The 5,360-nt window shown below is 49.2% G+C and overlaps 1 pseudogene; it reads right to left on the bottom strand.

Moving 5' to 3' along the window:
* Window positions 1-469: 469 nt before the first annotated feature.
* The window catches only part of LOC119360777, a 7,272-nt pseudogene continuing 2,381 nt past the window's right edge, over window positions 470-5,360 (bottom strand).

The following is a 5,360-nucleotide window of genomic DNA, read 5'->3' as shown; positions in this document are numbered from 1 at the left end:
GCCATTTATCGCCACGTCGGTTCACATCATGTCATTTGCAGGATATATGATTTTTGAAAAGTTGTTGAAAGTAACTATAAATTAAATGGAACCTCCCCCATCTAGCATGCATGCTACACTTTCTTTATAATGACTCCATATTGCAATAAAAAATGCTAATCCAGCCCCCATGGACGGATGCTTGCAGTAGAAGTTGCCTAAAAAAATAACACATACTACATATCGAATTCATAGTCACCAACATTTTGTTAAATGAAACGAAGCCTAGATTCAAAAGTGAGCAAACACTATATACACAAGTCACCGACCTGATCGTTCAAACTATAGACCATAAGAGGGAATACGACGGTTGGTTTTCGTTCGGTTTTCCATAAATTAACTGGGCAATTCTCTTCTTCTTAATTAGTCGATGAGGCAAAACTTTTGTCTCCGTTTCGAAAAAAAAAAGAGGGAATACGACGGAAGGCGAGGCACTGCTCAGCGGCCACAGACTAATGTTCTTGTTGTCCATGTGGAGTGACACGGGCGGCGGAAACGTAGGCAGTAGCGCGATCCTTGCACCATCTTCTCAGCCGGCACACAAGAGACCAAACATAAACAAGCGCATGCCACAGCAAGAATCTGCAGGGTAAATAAACAAAATTACAGTTAGCCGCCTGCAAAATAATAGTACTAGTAATAACAGATACAGTTAGCGTGCATAATCAAGATTTAGAAAAGGCTGGAGCAATTCAAGCATAATAGTCGAGTTAATCAAAAAGACAAAAACTAGTCATGTTCATTAAATTGACGTATGTACAGAAAGCCCAAATCTAAATTACTGTCGAGTAAATGTACTATATACGATTTATACATAGACGTAGGCGCTCAAATCTCTGTCGGACGGAACACGCTAGCGAGCTAGCACACCAACAAATCGCACGAATGAACTGATGCTATGGACAGGCAGGCGTACGAGCTGCGTTCTGCATTTGATAGTAGCGGAATTAAGCGTCAGGAAAGAAAACTCACAGCGCCAGGACGCCAGCGATAACAAGCAGTAAAGGTCCCAAGAAGTCAAGCTTCTTCGGCTCTGTCGGAATCAGCACGGCGTCGATGAGGTAGACGGCGAGATGGTCGTCGTCGACGACAGTCTTGGTGATCCTGGCCTTGTTCCGTGACGACGGCGGCCACGAAGAAAGCATCAGCCTGCCTCTCTGGTGACGGATGGTGAGCATATCCTCCCCATCAAGCGTCGACAACTCCCCGTCGACCCAGGTCACCCAGCTGAGCAGCTCCTCAGAGTAAGCCATCGTCAGGCCGTGGTACAGGAGAACCGCGACCTGCTCGTCGGCGGTGAGGCTATGGAACCTCGGCATGAACATAGTTGCCATGTTTCCGATACGGTGGGAACGAGGAACGGGAACGGGGGACGAGAGTCGGGGGCTGGAAAAAATAGGGTACAGTGAGGGTATACATCTCTAGAACGATTTTTCTAAAACGGAAACGCGATCCAATCAATTCCGGTACGATGAATCCGGTACGGTACCATGGAACGAGGAACGTGAATCTTTACGGGTGTGGGGAGCAACTGGCTGGGAGGGACCGAGGAAGTACTTATACAGGGAACTGGCTGCATCGTCGATTCATGAAGACTAAAATATATTATCTCCTTCCCAATGGAAAATTTATTAGCAGCCTTGGAGTAATTGGAGAGCAGAATAAGGAGTTATTTAGAGGAGTGGAAAAGAACGGGGCAGAAATTAAAACGAGGAGTTCGTGATTGATATGGCTGACCTTTTGCTTACTCGATCGATTCAAGAACCAAGACTGTCGAGTCGCCGAACCTGAATCGACGATCCAGCTGTGGAAACACCGAATCCGCATCGAATCTTACCGAATCGACCCTTGTGTCAGGACCCCGACTCAATGTCACATCGATCTAGCCTGTAACACCTCATATCACTTTGCGGCCTCACGCACGGTATTCCCACGGGTGTCGCCTTACCTTTGCCCGGGACCGTTTGCGCCTTTTGGCTCACGTATATGATGATGTCGCTAGCATCCATATGATAAGGAGTCCGGGTTGACATGACTAGTCGTAAACCCAAAGTGGCACAGACTTACAGGGACAGGCATCCATGACCCAGCATCGAACGTGTCGGTCATCAGCGAGTGAATCCAGGCTGTAGCACTGGGCTAGCAGGACTCCGGTGAACCGGGCTGTAGCGGGCTAACAGGGCTCCGGTATTCATCGCGTGACATTTCCCCGAAGGAACAGACACAGGAACGAAGAAGGACACATGCCGGCCAGCCTAAGTGTTCCGGAGCAGTAGCAAGCTACCATGGCTCGGTGGAAACACTAGGAGACATTTCCCGGTAAGAGAGGCTACTAAGGATAAACAACTAGATAGTCAGATCCCACACATACCAAGCATTTCAATCATACACACAATATGCTCGATATGTGCAAATACAACAAGGCATCACAACATGACTCTACGACACAAGTATTCATTCAATAGGCTCCGAGGAGCGAGATATTACAAACAGGGGTCTCATGACCCAACATTCAGAGCATACAGATCAAAACACAAGCGGAAGCTAATATGTCTGAGTACAGACATCTACAAATGAAAGAGGCTGAGAAGCCTGACTATCTACCAGATCCTGCCGAGGGCACAAGATCGTAGCTGAGGTAACAAGCTAATGTCGAAGTCCACGCGAAACTACTAGCGAGACTGAAGTCTCTCTGCAAAACATAAAATAGGCAAACGTGAGTACAATTGTATCCAGCAAGACTTACATCAGAACTAACTACATATGCATCATTATCAACAAAGGGGATGGTGGGGTTTAACTGCAGCAAGCCAACTTTGACTCGGTGGCTATCCTAAACTACGACTGCAAGCAACTCTTTTGAGGTGGCGCACACGAGTCCACATATTCACCATATCAATACACCACTATGGATCCGCTCCCGTCTCCCTACGAGAACGCCATCCATAGCACTCACGCTTATCTTGCGTATTTTAGAGTATCCACTTTCACTTGTCTATGAACTGTACAGGCAACCCAGAAGTCCTTTTCCGCGGACACGGCTATTCGAATAGATGATGTTAACCCTGCAGGGGTGTACTTCTTCACACACGCTCTCACCACTTACCGCCGTTTACACGACATGTACTCGGCAACCTTCAAGCGGAAGCCCAACGTGGGTGTCGGCCACGGCCTGCCTAAACACTCAAGTCTCTAGTCCAGGTTTATCGCCTATTCGGGTTCCATCCATGAGGAGATCCGGCCGGAGTTTCGCTCACAGCCCCAAACGATGTGTGCAGGGTTCCCGAGACACCAAACGGGTGCCCGGTACACCGTGCCACGTGCCTACCGCATCACAGCCCACCCCTCCGGTCAGCGCTGCCCACGGCCTCCAGCATACTACAAACACCAGAAACTACTTGCAACTCCTGGACAGAGGACAAGGGTGATTAAGAAGCCGAGAGGGTCCATTGGTTTCGGGCCCAATGCGTGGTAGTAGCTGAATCATGGATCACAAACACAGAACTCAGTTCCTAAGGACGGTTGCAATGAGACAGCCCACCATGTACTCCTACATGGCCTCTCACCGCTACCTTTACCAAATCGTATTCGCATACTTAGCTCACACATAGTAGGACATGTTCACACACCTCTGATTCATCCCCGATGAATCAGACCTGACTCAACTCTAAGCAGTAGCAGGCATGACAACAAGCATGAATGAGTAGGCACAACAGGGCTCAAATAACTCCTACTCATGCTACTGGGTTTCATCTATTTACTGTGGAATGACAGGTCATGCAAAGGATAAAGGGGTTCAGCTACCGCAGCAAGTAACAGTTGAATCGTTGTTGTCCTAATGCAGTAAAAGAGAGCAGAAGCGAGAGAGTGGGATTGTATCGGAATGAACAAGGGGGTTTTGCTTGCCTGGCACTTCTGAAGATAGTATAGTTCTTCATCGGTGTCATTGATCACATCGTCGGAACCACGTCTATCGAGAGGGGACAAACACCGACAAACAAAGAAGAAACACAATCAATGCAATGCAACAATATGATGCATGAATGTGACATGGCAATATGCTGTGGTTTGAGCTAATGCAACTAGCAACAAAGTTAAATGAAGTTGGTTTGAACCCTAAGTTCAAATTCAAACTCCATATATGAAATTCAAATGCCATTTATATGATTTGTCCTAAACAGTAGGCATAAGTTGTTCTAACATGCATGAAAATGCTACAGATGGATTCCTTGAATTTTTCTGATAATTTTTCATATATAAATTATTTCATTCTGACTTACGGTTGATTTTCTATGATTTATTGAAGTTTTAGCTATTTCTGGAATTTCCTGATTATTTATAAAATAAACTAAATTCCAGAAAAGGAATATTGCGTCAGCATGACGCCGGGGTGACATCAGCAGGTCAAAGGCGTCGACCAGGTCAAACCTGACCAGTGGGGTCCACTGGTCAGTGACCCAGTCAACTAACCAAGTTAGTTAGCCCTAACTAACTGGATTGGGCCCACTGGTCAGCGACTAACCTAAATATGATTAGCCCTAACTAACTTAGTTAGCCGGGCGGGGCCCGCATGTCAATGGCTCATCTAATTAGCTAAGTTAATTAACACTAACTAACCTAACACTAATCAAGCAGGCGCCTGGGCCCACACGTCAGGGGAGGTCAAACCCCGGGCCGATCAGGTCAAACCTGCCGGCGACTTGTCGCTGGCGACGACAGAAACGGCGGGGCGGCTCGGGATTGCGATACAGGGAACCATTTTGCTCGGGGTTTGCGGCTACAGCGAGCTGGAAGACTCGCGCATCTAGTGGTGGTGGAGGCAGCAGCTGCGGTGGTCGGGATCGACGGCGGCGACCAAATCGGCGGCGGCCGTCGGGTGCAGGCGGTGGCGATGCTACGGTGCACTAGAGGAGAAACCGGAGGGTGCTACGTGCTCCTGGGGGTTCGCTAAGCACGCTGACGAGCTCCGTTGCGAGCTTGCGCGGCTGTGGCCACGGCTATGCCATGGCCGGCGGCGAGATGCTGCGGTCATGGTTGGGGATCGGGGCTAGAGCACGCGAGGGACGACGGGGAAAGGGGGAATCGGGTTAACGGCTCACCGCAGAGCTGCAGGGATGGTTAGTGGGCTCGGGGGCGCGCCGGAGTGGCCGAATCGACGGAGGCATTCGGCGGCCGTGGTCGGAGAAGAAGGCCGCAAGCGTCGTATTGGGGCATCCGGGCTTCAGTGGGTCGACGTAGAGGGGCTTGGGGTCCGGCTGAGCTCGGGTACGCAGAGAGGGAGCGAGGAAGTGGCTGTGGCCGCGGTGGTTGCGAGCGACGTC

Source organism: Triticum dicoccoides, chromosome 2B, assembly GCF_002162155.2.
Source record: "Triticum dicoccoides isolate Atlit2015 ecotype Zavitan chromosome 2B, WEW_v2.0, whole genome shotgun sequence".
Lineage (NCBI taxonomy): Eukaryota > Viridiplantae > Streptophyta > Magnoliopsida > Poales > Poaceae > Triticum > Triticum dicoccoides.
The sequence above is the reverse complement of the archived record's forward strand: the minus strand, read 5'-3'. Positions and strand labels throughout refer to the sequence as shown.